Below are 12,661 nucleotides of genomic sequence, written 5' to 3'. Positions count from 1 at the left end.
TGATATCTATTGATGGGCATCTCCATAGCCCGTTAATATGCCTAGTTGATGTGAGACTATCTCCCTCTTTTTGTTTTCTCCACAACCACCGTCTATTCCACCTGCAGTGTCATGTCCATGACTCATGCTCATGTATTGCGTGAAAGTTGAAAAGGTTTGAGAACATCAAAAGTATGAAACAATTGCTTGGCTTGTCATCGGGGTTGTGCATGATTTGAATATTTTGTGTGATGAAGATGGAGCATAGCCAGACTATATGATTTTGTAGGGATAAGCTTTCCTCGGCCATGTTATTTTGAGAAGACATAATTATCTTGTTAGTATGCTTGAAGTATTATTGTTTTTATATCAATATTAAACTTTTGTTTTGAATCATACAGATCTGAACATTCATGCCACAATAGAGAAAATTATATGGATAAATATGTTAGGTAGCATTCCACATTGAAAATTCTGTTTTTATCATTTACCTACTCGAGGATGAGCAGGAATTAAGCTTGGGGATGCTTGATACGTCTGCAATGTATCTATAATTTTTGATTGTTCCATGCTATTATATTATTTGTTTTGGATGTTTTATATGCATTAATATGCTATTTTATATGATTTTTGGGACTAACCTATTAACCTAGAGCCCAGTGCCAGTTCCTGTTTTTTCCTTGTTTTAGAGTTTCATAGAAAAGGAATATCAAACAGAGTCCAAACAGAATAAAAACTTTCGTGATGATTTTTCTTGGACCAGAAGACATCCAGAGGACTTGGAGTACACGTCAGGGAAGCCACAAGGTGGCCACAAGGACGGAGGGTGCGCCCCCACCCTTATGGGCCCCTTGTGACTCCACCGACCTATTTATTATGCCAATATATTCTCAAATATGCCCAAACCAACCAGGAGAGCCACGAATACACTTTTCCACCGTCACAACCTTCTGTACCCGTGAGATCCCATCTAGGGGCTTTTTCCGGCATCCTGTCGGAGGGGGATTCAATCACGGAGGGCTTCTACATCAACACCATTGCCTCTCCGATGAAGCGTGAGTAGTTTACCATAGACCTACGGGTCCATAGCTAGTAGCTAGATGGTTTCTTCTCTCTCTTTGATTCTCAATACCATGTTCTCCTCGATGTCCTTGGAGATCTATTCGACGTAATACTCTTTTGTGGTGTGTTTGCCGAGATCCGATGAATTGTGGATTTATTATCAGCTTATCTATGAATATTATTTGAATCTCCTCTGAATTCTTATATGCATGATTCGATATCTTTGAAAGTCTCTTCGAACTATCGATTTGGTTTAGCCAACTAGATTGGTTTTTCTTGCAATAGGAGAAGTGCTTAGCTTTGGGTTCAGTCTTGCGGTGCTTGATCCAGTTGACAGAAGGGGAACTGACACATATTGTATTGTTGCCATCGAGGATAACAAGATGGGGTTTTCATCATATTGCTTGAGTTTATCCTGCTACATCATGTCATATTACTTAATGTGTTACTGATGTCGCTTGAAGCTACGTTGGTATTTCCCTGAAGAGGAAGGGATGATGCAGCACAGCGGCGGTAGGTATTTCCCTCATATGTGAAACCAAGGTTATCAAACCAGTAGGAGAACCAAGAAACACAACGCAAACAAAACATGCACACAAATAACAATTACTCGCAACTCGACATGTAAAAGGGGTTGTCAATCCCTTTTGGGTAGCGGTGCCAAAAATTGGCAAACGGACGTGAGATAAATTGTAGTAGATTGATAGATCGACCGCCAAATAAAATAAATTGCAGCAAGGTATTTTTGTATTTTTGGATTTAATGGATCTGAAAATAAAAGCAAAGGAAAATATATCGCAAATGAAAATAATATGAGAAAGAGACCCGGGGGCCGTAGGTTTCACTAGTGGCTTCTCTCAAGAAAAATAGCAAATGGTGGTAAACAAATTACTGTTGGGCAATTGATAGAACTTCAAATAATCAGGACGATATACAGGAAATGATCATTACATAGGCATCATGTCCAAGATTAGTAGACCGACTCCTGGCTGCATCTACTACTATTACTCCACACATCGACCACTATCCAGCATACATCTAGTGTATTAAGTTCATGGAGAAACGGAGTAATGCAACAAGAACGATGACATGATGTAGACAAGGTCTATCTATGTAGAGATGGACCCCATCGTTTTATCCTTAGTAGCAACGATACATACGTGTCGTTTCCCTTTGTCACTGGGATGAAGCACGCTGTAAGATCGAACCCACTACAAAGCACCTCTTCCCATTGCAAGATAAATAGATCAAGTTGGCCAAACAAAACCCAAATATCAGAGTAGAAATACAAGGCTATAAGAGATCATGCATAAAAGAGATCAAAGAAACTCAAATACTTTCATGGATATAAAAATATAGATCTGATCATAAACTCAAAATTCATCGATCGCAACAAACATGCCTTAAGAGAGTTACATCATTTTGATCTCCAAGAGACCATTGTATTGAGAATCAAGAGCTGAGAGAGATGAAGCCATCTAGCTACTAACTACGGACTCGAAGTTCTACAAAGAACTACTCACGCATCATCAGAGAGGCACCAATGGAGGTGGTGAACCCCATCCGAGATGGTGTCTAGATTAGATCTGGTGGTTCTGGACTCTGCGGCGGCTAGATGAATATTTCATCGACTCCCCTAGGGTTCTAGGATTTGGGGGGGTATTTATAGAGCAAAGAGGAGGTCCGAGGGGGAACCCGAGGTGGCCACAACCCACCAGGGTGCGCCACCAGGCGCGCCCTGGTGGGTTTTGCCCCCCTCGGGGCACCCCCAAGGCGCAACCAGGGCCCGTTGTGTTCCTTCTGGCCCATAAAAATTCTCTGTAAAGTTTTGTGGCATTTGGACTCCATTTGATATTGATTTTCTATGATGTAAAAACATGGAAAAAAACAACAATTGACACTTGGTAGCAAGATAAATAGATCAACTTGGCCAAACAAAACCCAAATATCTATCTATGTAAACGATGGGGTCCTGCAGTCTTCATGGTCAAAAGGATCTATCTATGTAGAGATAGAACCCATCGTTTTCTCCTTGGTAGCAATGATACATACGTGTCGGTTCCCCTTTTGTCACTAGGATCAAGCACCGTAAGATCGAACCCATTACAAAGCACCTTTTCGCATTGCAAGATAAATAGATCAACTTGGCCAAACAAAACCCAAATATCGGAGAAGAAATACAAGGCTATAAGCAATCATGCATAAAAGAGATCAAAGAAACTCAAATACTTTCATGGATATAAAAAGATAGGTCTGATCATAAACTCAAAGTTCATCCGATCCCAACAAAAACACCACAAAAAGAGTTACATCATATGGATCTCCAAGAGACCAATGTATTGAGAATCTAGCGAGAGAGAGGAAGCTATCTAGCTACTAACTACGGACCCAAAGTGTTGGGGATATAATTATTGCGTATGAACCGCCCAGGAGGGGCCAGGTCATACCACTGGAGATTTACCAATGAAGATGGCGGCTCATACAAGCCCATTGACGGCCCGAGACCCAGAGGTGACTTGAGGCCCAAGAGGATGAACCGCCACACATGTATAACTTGTATTGTAAGGCAAGATTAGTTAGTCACCAAGTCGGACACGTTGTGTATGAGCCGGCCGGGACTCTGTGAGCCACCGGGCGTCAGCCTGTGTATATAAAGGGATGACCTGGCGGTGGTTTAAGGACAGGTAACAACAATCGATAGCTAGATCAAGCGTATTCACTCCCTGGTAATCGAAACCCTAGCAATACAACACAAACAGGAGTAGGCTTTTACCTCGTTGAGAGGGGCCGAACCTGGGTAAACTCTCTGTGTCCTTTGTCCCGTTTAACCCCTTCAGGCTAACCTAGTTGCAATGGCTCCATGACTAAGTCCTTGCACTAGGACATCTGCCGTATCAAGTCCACGACAGTTGGCGCCCACCGTGGGGCCAGTGCATGGTGGTTTCGAGTTCTTGAAGGGCAGCTTCCCAGGGATCAAGGGATACGTTGTGCGCCGGATGAGCAAGAGTCGTCGCGGCAAGCTCTACATCGACGACGCGAGCTGGGGCCCCGAGGCCGGCTCAATTGAGTATGGGTACCGTGTCCCCTTTGGTGGAATCCACATCTTCATCGGCAAGATCGGTGAACCGGGCCCTGAGCCGGACACCTGCATCGACATCATCGAGATGGCTCAACGTGCACGACCCGCCCGGGTTCAGCCCGCCGTAAGGAACGCCTTTGTTGGTTTCATCCATGGGGCGGAATTTGAGGAAGGATCTATGTGTGGTGGTGAGACGGCCATTTACTCTGATGGTGAATTGTCCACAGGCGAGACCAATTCAATGTATCAAGTGCAAGACGACCGGCTTGGGGGCTGTTCCGATGGCGACAGTATTCCGGACCCCTATGAGCCGCTGAACAGGGTTGCGATCTTCATGGCTGGTACACAGCCAGCACTCAGCTCATCGACCACTGCGGCTATGACCTCCAGCTCGACGGCTGTGGCGACGGCTGGTGCTAGCGGATCTACACGCCCGCCGGCTCAGGTTTTGACGGAGTTGTTGTAGGCTTTGGTGACTTTGATGAGCGTAGAAGTGACCTCAGAGACTCAGGAACAGCATAAGGTGGATGTTGTGAAGTTACGAGATGAGATAACTCAAGCCAAGGGACAGCTGGTGGCTGAGAATGCTAGGATGGCCACGGAGCGAGCTGCTTTGGATGCCCAGGCACAATGGACTCAGGCAGATTCTTTCCGGCTCACCTTGGATCAAAACGCCTCCAATTAGGTCATGAGAAGGAGATACCAGAGTTGTTTACCTCTGGAGTATGATGCGAGAAACCTTTTCACACTAGGGCAGGGACCAATAACCCGCCGGTGGTGAACCGGGCGGTTGAGGCACCCGTGACTGGAGCGCCGATTCAGCCACGCGCTATGGACCCACCTCGTTTGGATATGACTCCGCCTCAGCACGTGCCGACACCGTCGGGTCATTATTCTAATCGTTTAGACAATATGATTGCAGCGGCGTCATGATTGGTAGCTCTTCCAGTTGAAGGCGAGTCTCCATCTGCGATAGAGATGCGGAGGGCCAGAGAACTTCTTCAGATGACTGTGGCTCAACAGGCGGCTTATTCATATAGCCGTGAACGGATTCATTCAACCCCTCGTCCAAGCCGGAGTTATAGCAGGCATATTGAGTCGCCCGTAGTTTCAAGCAGTGAACAACACCGTAACCAGCCTTGTGGGCATGACTCGGTGCGTGGTGGTTTTGATGCTCAGACTTTGGTGGACCAGGGCAGGGCACGTCAGGAGGCGGAGCTGGCGGCTCAGGTAGCGACTCAACAGCAACCTTCGGTTTATCCATCAACATCTGTGGAGGCCGGGGTGACCTCCAGAACCTTGGGTGTGCCATGTTTAGCACCATCTCTGCGTAATGAGTGTTTGCCTAATGATTTCAAGGGTCCTCGTAAGGTACCTAATTACACAGCAGATCAGCCCCCTGAAGCTTGGATTGAGAGTTATGAGATGGCCATGGAGATGTTGGATGTTAGTGATGATGCACGTGCTAAGTACTTCACCATGATGTTGGATGGGTCAGCTCGTACTTGGCTGAAAGGATTGCCCGCTAACTCCATAAGATCATGGGCAGAGTTTAAAGCCCATTTCATCCAAAAATTTAAAGATACATGCAAGTAGCCTTTGTCGATCTTGGTTTTGGATTCCTGCATCCAAGGTGAAGGCGAGTCAACAACCAATTAGGTGTGTCGGATCTCAGTTGTTATACATTCAACGGATAGTATCAATGCCGGTTCAGCAGTCCTGATGTTGGAGAAGAATTGTTGTTTTCTCCCTCTTAAGCAAAAACTGGGGAGGCTTAAGCGCCACTGCAATGACATGGGGGAGCTCATGGCGGCTCTCGTCAAATATGCTGATTCTGATAGTACCAAGGACCCCGACTCTGATGAAGAAAAGGCGGGTAAGGGAAATAAGAGTGGCAGTGTGAAGGGACGGCAGCATAACACGACGGGTCATGGTGGCAATGGCAAGCGTAAGGCAGAGAAGAGTTTAGACTTTGTGGCCAACACCAATGCGCAGAATCATAATTAGCGTTGCAAAGGAAAGTCGGCTCGGTTTGGCGGGCCAAAGTTCAATCTTGAAGCCATGATGAACCAGCCTTGCCCAAAGCATGGTACACATGAAAAGCCAGCCAATCATCTATGGAAGTATTGCTTCACCATGAGGGAGTATAGGAATTCCAATTTTTTCCAGAATAATCATGGCCCGAATGGCGGTTCAGGATCCGGCTCTCACGGGCCTGGTTTTGGTAGTGGTGGTTCAAACTCTGGCTTCCAAGGCCAAGGCAATCAGCGTGGTTTTAATCAGCAGAATGGTCAAGGAAATCAACAGCAGCAATCTGGTTATCATAGTAATCCGAAGCAGTTGAATAGTGGAGAGTATCATGTGTTCACTACGATTTTATGCAAACGAGGTCAGAAGCTTCATAAAAGGGAGGTGAACGCAGTTGAGCCGGCGGTTCCCCATTTCTTGAGATGGTCTGAACATCCTATTCTTTGGAGCCGTGAGGATCACCCGCCCCGGGTTGATAATCCGGGTCAGTTGGCTTTGGTGGTTGCACCCCGAGTTGGAGGGTACAGGTACAGTAAGGTGCTCAACGAAGGAGACAGCAACATCAATATCCTTTACTACGAAACTTCTCGTCGTATGAGTTTGACTGACAAGGATCTTAAGCCGTCTAACACTGTTTTTCATGGTGTGGTGCATGGTAAATCAGCATATTCAGTGGGCACGCTACTGCAGGATGGTCCAAACGCGACACTACGATCAGAGACCCTTCGACAAAACTGTGTGCGATGCCATAATCGCAAACGGTGGTGTAAAAAACCATCAAAAAAGGTGCAAAACATTTGCGATGACGGATACATCAAACATGGTTCACATTTTAGTTGCCTGTGCGATGCAGGGCATACAGTTTAGTTCAATTAACTGTTTGGGATGAGGAGGAACAAAATAAATGGGCAGCCACATGAAGGCGTGTGCGATATATAGCATACGGTTCACTAGGATGAACTGTGTGTGATTAGACAACACAATGGAAATGGTTCAGCTGAACAAGATGTGTGTGATACGCGGCAAACAGGTCCATAATCAGAAATGTGTGCGAAGACCAATAATAACACAGACGATTGCTACTAATAAGCCGTGTGATTTGCTCTATCTAAAGTAGAATAACATGTATGTATCTATGTATATATATATATAACTAAAATAAACATCCAATTACATAAGCGACTATACAAATCATTCACACACACCTCAATAAACAATTGCATGCATTCTAAAGTAGGAGAAACGGTCGTCTAGTCATCTACTTCTTGTGACACTCCCACCACTGCTATGTGGCTCAATCCCTCATATAGGTCAGGAAGAAGATAGTTCCTCATGTCAACGATCCGCCTGTACATCTCGTAGCTTGTGTACGCATCCATGGCCGCGTACTTGACATGTTGTTCATCCAGTCTCTTATGCCACACCACTACTAGGGAAAAGCCTAGTAGTAGCATGGGTTTCATGCCTATTAGTAGCGCGGGGAACCGCGCTACTAGTAAGGCGCTACAGCTATTACTTAGCAGTAGCGCATGCGGCACACGCTACTGCTAAGACATATAGCCGCAGCGCGTGTTTACCCCGGCGCTACTGCTAATCTAACTAGTAGTAGCGTGTTTCCTGTCCATCGCTGCTAGTATTATTTTTTATTTTTAGTGTATTTATATGCCGTTATACAAATTTTGGTATAATACCAATTATGAGGTTGTTATATCAATATGTCCATAACAGTGTGTCAAATGAAGGTGGATTAGGTTCAAGTGGAGGCAACATGTGGTGCATGTCAAAAGTATACTACTAATCCAAACTTGATCTAGTTTGGACTAGTAGTACTTTCGATGTGCACCACATGTTGCCCCCACTTGAATCTAATCCGCCAACACAAGCTATTTAATCATCATCATAGTCATTACCACCAACAGTAGCTATTTAATCATCATAGTCATAGTGTAGCACACATCATCATCTTCAAACTCATTCTAGCTAGCTAATCACCACCAACACTAGCTGCGGTAGCTATATCTAATCACCACCAACACTAGCTAATAATAATCATCATAGTCATTACCACCAACACTAGTTATTTGATCATCATAACTCATTTCTAGCTAGCTAATCACTCCTGCTCTCTCTCTCTCATGTAAAATAGCATAAAACATGTGTAGCACGCCTGCTTCATCAAGTTGGAGCATGCAGATGAACTTGTCTCCTAATCATGGGCTGCGCTTCTAATTGCTGCCCCCCTGGTACTTCTCTGCGATCGTTCACAATTTAGCTCCAGTCTTTCACTATTAAGCATTCCTCGCTATTAGAAATCCTGAATGCACTAAAGTGCATTGTAGGATGTCTTGGTCGTAAGCTAACAATTCTCATGCGACCTTTAGTCTCGATCCAATGGGGCACAACATTCATCGGGAGTCCCTATTGAAGAACATCATATAGTAACATACTTAGCAATGAAGTTTAGCTTAAAAAATAGGGATATTTAAATTAGTGCCCCTGGTTCCTTAGTTGTGCTCACTTTTCCCCACGCTCCAAACATTTGCTCACTTGTCCCCTCTTCCTTAGCTGAAACTCTCACAAATGCTCATAGCGGGCGTTTGCCGTCTTGACCGTCCATTGACCGTTAATTGCTGACGAGTGGGGCTGAGTCTTCGTCTGACTGTTGCTTGCTGATGGGTGGGACCGCAAGGAGACACGTATTGGGCAGCTTGTCTGAATCTGAAACAGATCTAGACAGGCCGCACCGCACAACGCTACCCCGCCCCCTCCGTCGGCGTCCTGCCGCATCCACCGCAGTTGTTTCCTCCACCCTATGCCCTCGTCCGTTCGTCGGCGACGCCGCATCTCCGCCAGATATAGCCCACCCCCCATCTGGGATTACATAGCGATGTTGAGTGAGGACGCCCGGAATGCAGTCGATCATGGAGAGGATTGGGTCGAATCCGCGGGAGATAATTCATGGATTAAACCTGGGTAAGCATTGTTTCCTCTCAAATTGACGTTCTAAGTCGTATTGTAGGCCATACTTGACTTCTGTTTGCTTGAATCGTTCGAATTTGTGCTCGATTTTACCCAGCTAACTGAAGCCTTTGTTTCCTTCCCCAACAAAATAGGATTGATCCCGCGCTGGCTTTCCGGCTGGCGATTAGAATGGAAACTAGTGTGCTGCGTGGTACTAAACCGCATTTGATTTGATCATTTTTCTATCCCAAAGTGGTAGAAACCAGCATGTCTTTTAAAGATTTGCGAGCTGAGCTCCGAAACACCTATCCCTGGAGTGATGCCGATGTTGTTGAACTGAATTACTTCAGCAGTGACGAGCAAAGATTTCTCCCACTAACTTGCGACGATCATATGTCGTTGCTTTTTGCTAGGATTGCTGGCTGCCGATTCGATAAACTCCAAATCGATGTGCTTCAGCCACGCGCAGAACGGGCGAAGGGGAAGGGAGTTCAGACATCATCTGTCTGTGCTAATAGCCAGCACCCCGGCACTCCTTGTAGGTCGACACCAAGTAAAGCAAGTGGTTCATGGAGCCACAACATGCCTGCTGCCAATTCTGGTTCCGATTCAGCTGCTGCTTCTCGTGTACCTTCTGCAGTTGGTGTAGAAGAAGATGCAGAACCTGACGAGGCAGTGCCTACAAATGATGATGAAGACGAGATGATGTTTCCTGAACTGGTCAATGTAGCCAGTCAGCAAGCAGTGGATAACGAATATATGGAGGAGCCCATCAGCCAAGCTAGGTTTGATGACACTGACGATGAACAGAAGGTGGAGAACATGGACAGCTTAATCGAGGATGAATACGATGGTGATGACATGCCAACAATTGAGTGGAACAGGGAAAAACCTGAGCTTAGTGTAGGTACCATTTTCCAATCAATGGTGGACTGTCGGAATGCAGTGACAATATGGTGCATTATATCTGAAAATACCAATAAGATTAAAAGGAGTGAGCCAGCAAGGTTCACGGTTTTTTGTCCATATCCTAGGTGTAGGTGGAAGTTGCATGCATCTCGTATGAGAAAGAGCAAATATATTCAGGTAATCCAAGTTTAGTTAGTAATTTAGTTTCAGATCGTTGAGTAAGGTTTCTTAACTGTTCTTTACCCTTTTATTTTGTTTCAGATAAAGAAAAACCCACACAAGCACACCTGTCCACCTGGAGGGGGAGGGGGGAAGGCCAAAACCAAGCTAGCAAAAACTAGGTGGGTGGCAGATGCTATATTGGATTGGCTGAGAGAAGAACCTGGACTTGGTCCAACAGCACTCCATGGGAAGCTTTTTGAGAAGTACAAGATAGAAATTCCTTACATGAGAATTTTCAATGCTAGGGAAAAGGCTCTTGACAGAATTAATGGTCAATGGAATGACAGTTTTCAGCTGGTTATACTTTCAAAGCTGAAGTGGAGATGGCAAGTCCAGGGAGTGTTGTAGAGATTGACAAGCATACAGTTCCATTCAAAATAAAAGGGAAGTCATTTCAGAAGGAGTGCTTTAGAAGGGCTTTTGTTTGTTTCAAGGCTTGATGACAGGGGTTTCTAGATGGTTGTAGGCCCTATTTGGCTGTAGATGCTACACATTTGACTAGAAGATGGAGAGGACAGCTAGTAGCAGCTTCTGTAGTTGATGGATACAACTGGCTATTCCCAGTTGCATTTGGTATGGTGGAGGCAGAGTCTGAGGAAAGTTGGGTCTGGTTTCTGCAGCAGTTGCGCAACATTATAGGCACACCCCCAGGTTTAGCTATACACACAGATGCTTGCAAGGGTTTAGAGAGTGCAGTGGAAATTGTATTCCTTGGAGTAGAGCATAGGGAATGTATGCGACACCTAGTGCATAATTTCAAAAAGAAGTTCAAAGGTAAAGTTTATGATGAGAACTTATGGCCAGCATCATAAACATGCAACAAAAGGAAGCATGAACACCATTTGAGAGTGTTGTATGCTCAAAATCCTCTTGTGAAGGAGTACATGGATGCACATCATGGCAAGGTGTGGTCAAGAAGCAAATTCAACGAAATCTGTAAAGTAGATTATGTGACCAGTAACCTTGCAAAATGCTTCAATTCAAAGTTCAAGTCAGTGAAAGGGCTCTTGTTGTGGCAAGCATTTGAAAAGATGAGGCAAATGATCATGATAAAGATGGCTCTTCGCAAAAGAATTGCAGAAACACAATATGTTGGTCATTAAATGCTCCCATCACTGATTAAGGCGTTGCACTTGAAGGCAAGAGGACTGAAGATGAAATGTATTCGATCTGGTACATATGAGGGAGAGGTTACCTATACTGACACTAAAAATAGGGTATGGAGGTATCCTGTGAACCTAAGTACTAGAGAATGTACTTGTAGGCAATGGCAGATCCGTGGGAAGCCATGCATACATGCCCTACATCTAATGACCATTATCAGGGGTGCAGATGGTGAAGTTGATCAATATTGCTCTGAGTATTTCTCTGTTGCCAAATTTATGGCTGCTTATGCTGACAATGTGCCTGCACTATTGGGGAAAGATTAATGGAACATAGTAGATCCAGGGTTCAAACTCCATGCTCCTGTCATTACTAGACCACCAGGAAGACCAAGGAACCAGAGGATTAGAGCAGGTGAGGAGGGTCGTCTACCAAAGAAGCGTGCTTGAAAAAAATGTGGAGTTCTGGGGCATATTGCTAGGCTTTTTACCAATGCAGTGGATGCATCATTTGGAGAGGAGGAAAGATGGACATCAGCCAATATTGAGGAGAATGCAGCAGCAATGGAGACTGAAGATGCAGTGGAGAATGCAGCAGCAAATGAAGCAGTGGAGAATGCAGCAGCAAATGAAGCATCTTGGTATGTGTTTGCACCCTTTGTAGAATGCAGCTACCCTTTTGTTTGCATTTGTTCTCTTTTTTGCCTATGGCTTATAATTTTATTTACCAGCTCTAGGGAGAAAAGGCCAAGAGATGAAGAAGTAGAAGATTTTGAAACCATGGCCTTTGATGGTTTTGAATCTATAAGAGAGGAAGAGGAGGGCGTAATTTTTCCAATTGTGCCTTTAAATATTACTGAACCCATAGATGACCGTCAAATGGTCGTCAAGTGCTCGGCGAGTGCAACTACTCCATCAGCACCTCCACGAGGAAAACCCCAAGTAAAGCCCAAGATCAAAAGGAACAAGAGTCTGAAAGAAAAGAGCATCTCAACTAGGGAAACCAGGAGCAAGACGGTGAAGCCAGCTGCAAACACAAGCAGCAAGTCGAAAATTTGAATTAAGTTGTTGGGAAATGTTTGTGTTGTCAATTTGAGGGCGAGTGGATCGCTTAAAACTTGGTAGATTTGTATTAAGATGTTGGCATCTTAAAACTTGGTAGATTTGAGCTACTGTGATAACTTATCACTTGTAATAATGTTGCTTCTACTTTGGTTTCTTATTTGAGTCAGAATTCAAATTTCCATCAAAATTTGAATTTAAATCAATATTTGAATTTGGGCCAAAATTTGGATTCAAGTCAAAGTTGAAGTTGAAC

General features: G+C 44.7%; 1 pseudogene; it reads left to right on the top strand.

Moving 5' to 3' along the window:
- The first annotated feature begins 10,465 nt into the window (after positions 1-10,465).
- LOC147964457 (uncharacterized) lies at positions 10,466-12,402 on the top strand (annotated as a pseudogene).
- The last annotated feature ends 259 nt before the right edge of the window (positions 12,403-12,661 follow it).

The sequence above is a fragment of the Triticum urartu genome, chromosome 6A, assembly GCF_056163025.1.
Source record: "Triticum urartu cultivar PI428250 chromosome 6A, HENAU_Tu73, whole genome shotgun sequence".
NCBI lineage: Eukaryota > Viridiplantae > Streptophyta > Magnoliopsida > Poales > Poaceae > Triticum > Triticum urartu.
The sequence above is the reverse complement of the archived record's forward strand: the minus strand, read 5'-3'. Positions and strand labels throughout refer to the sequence as shown.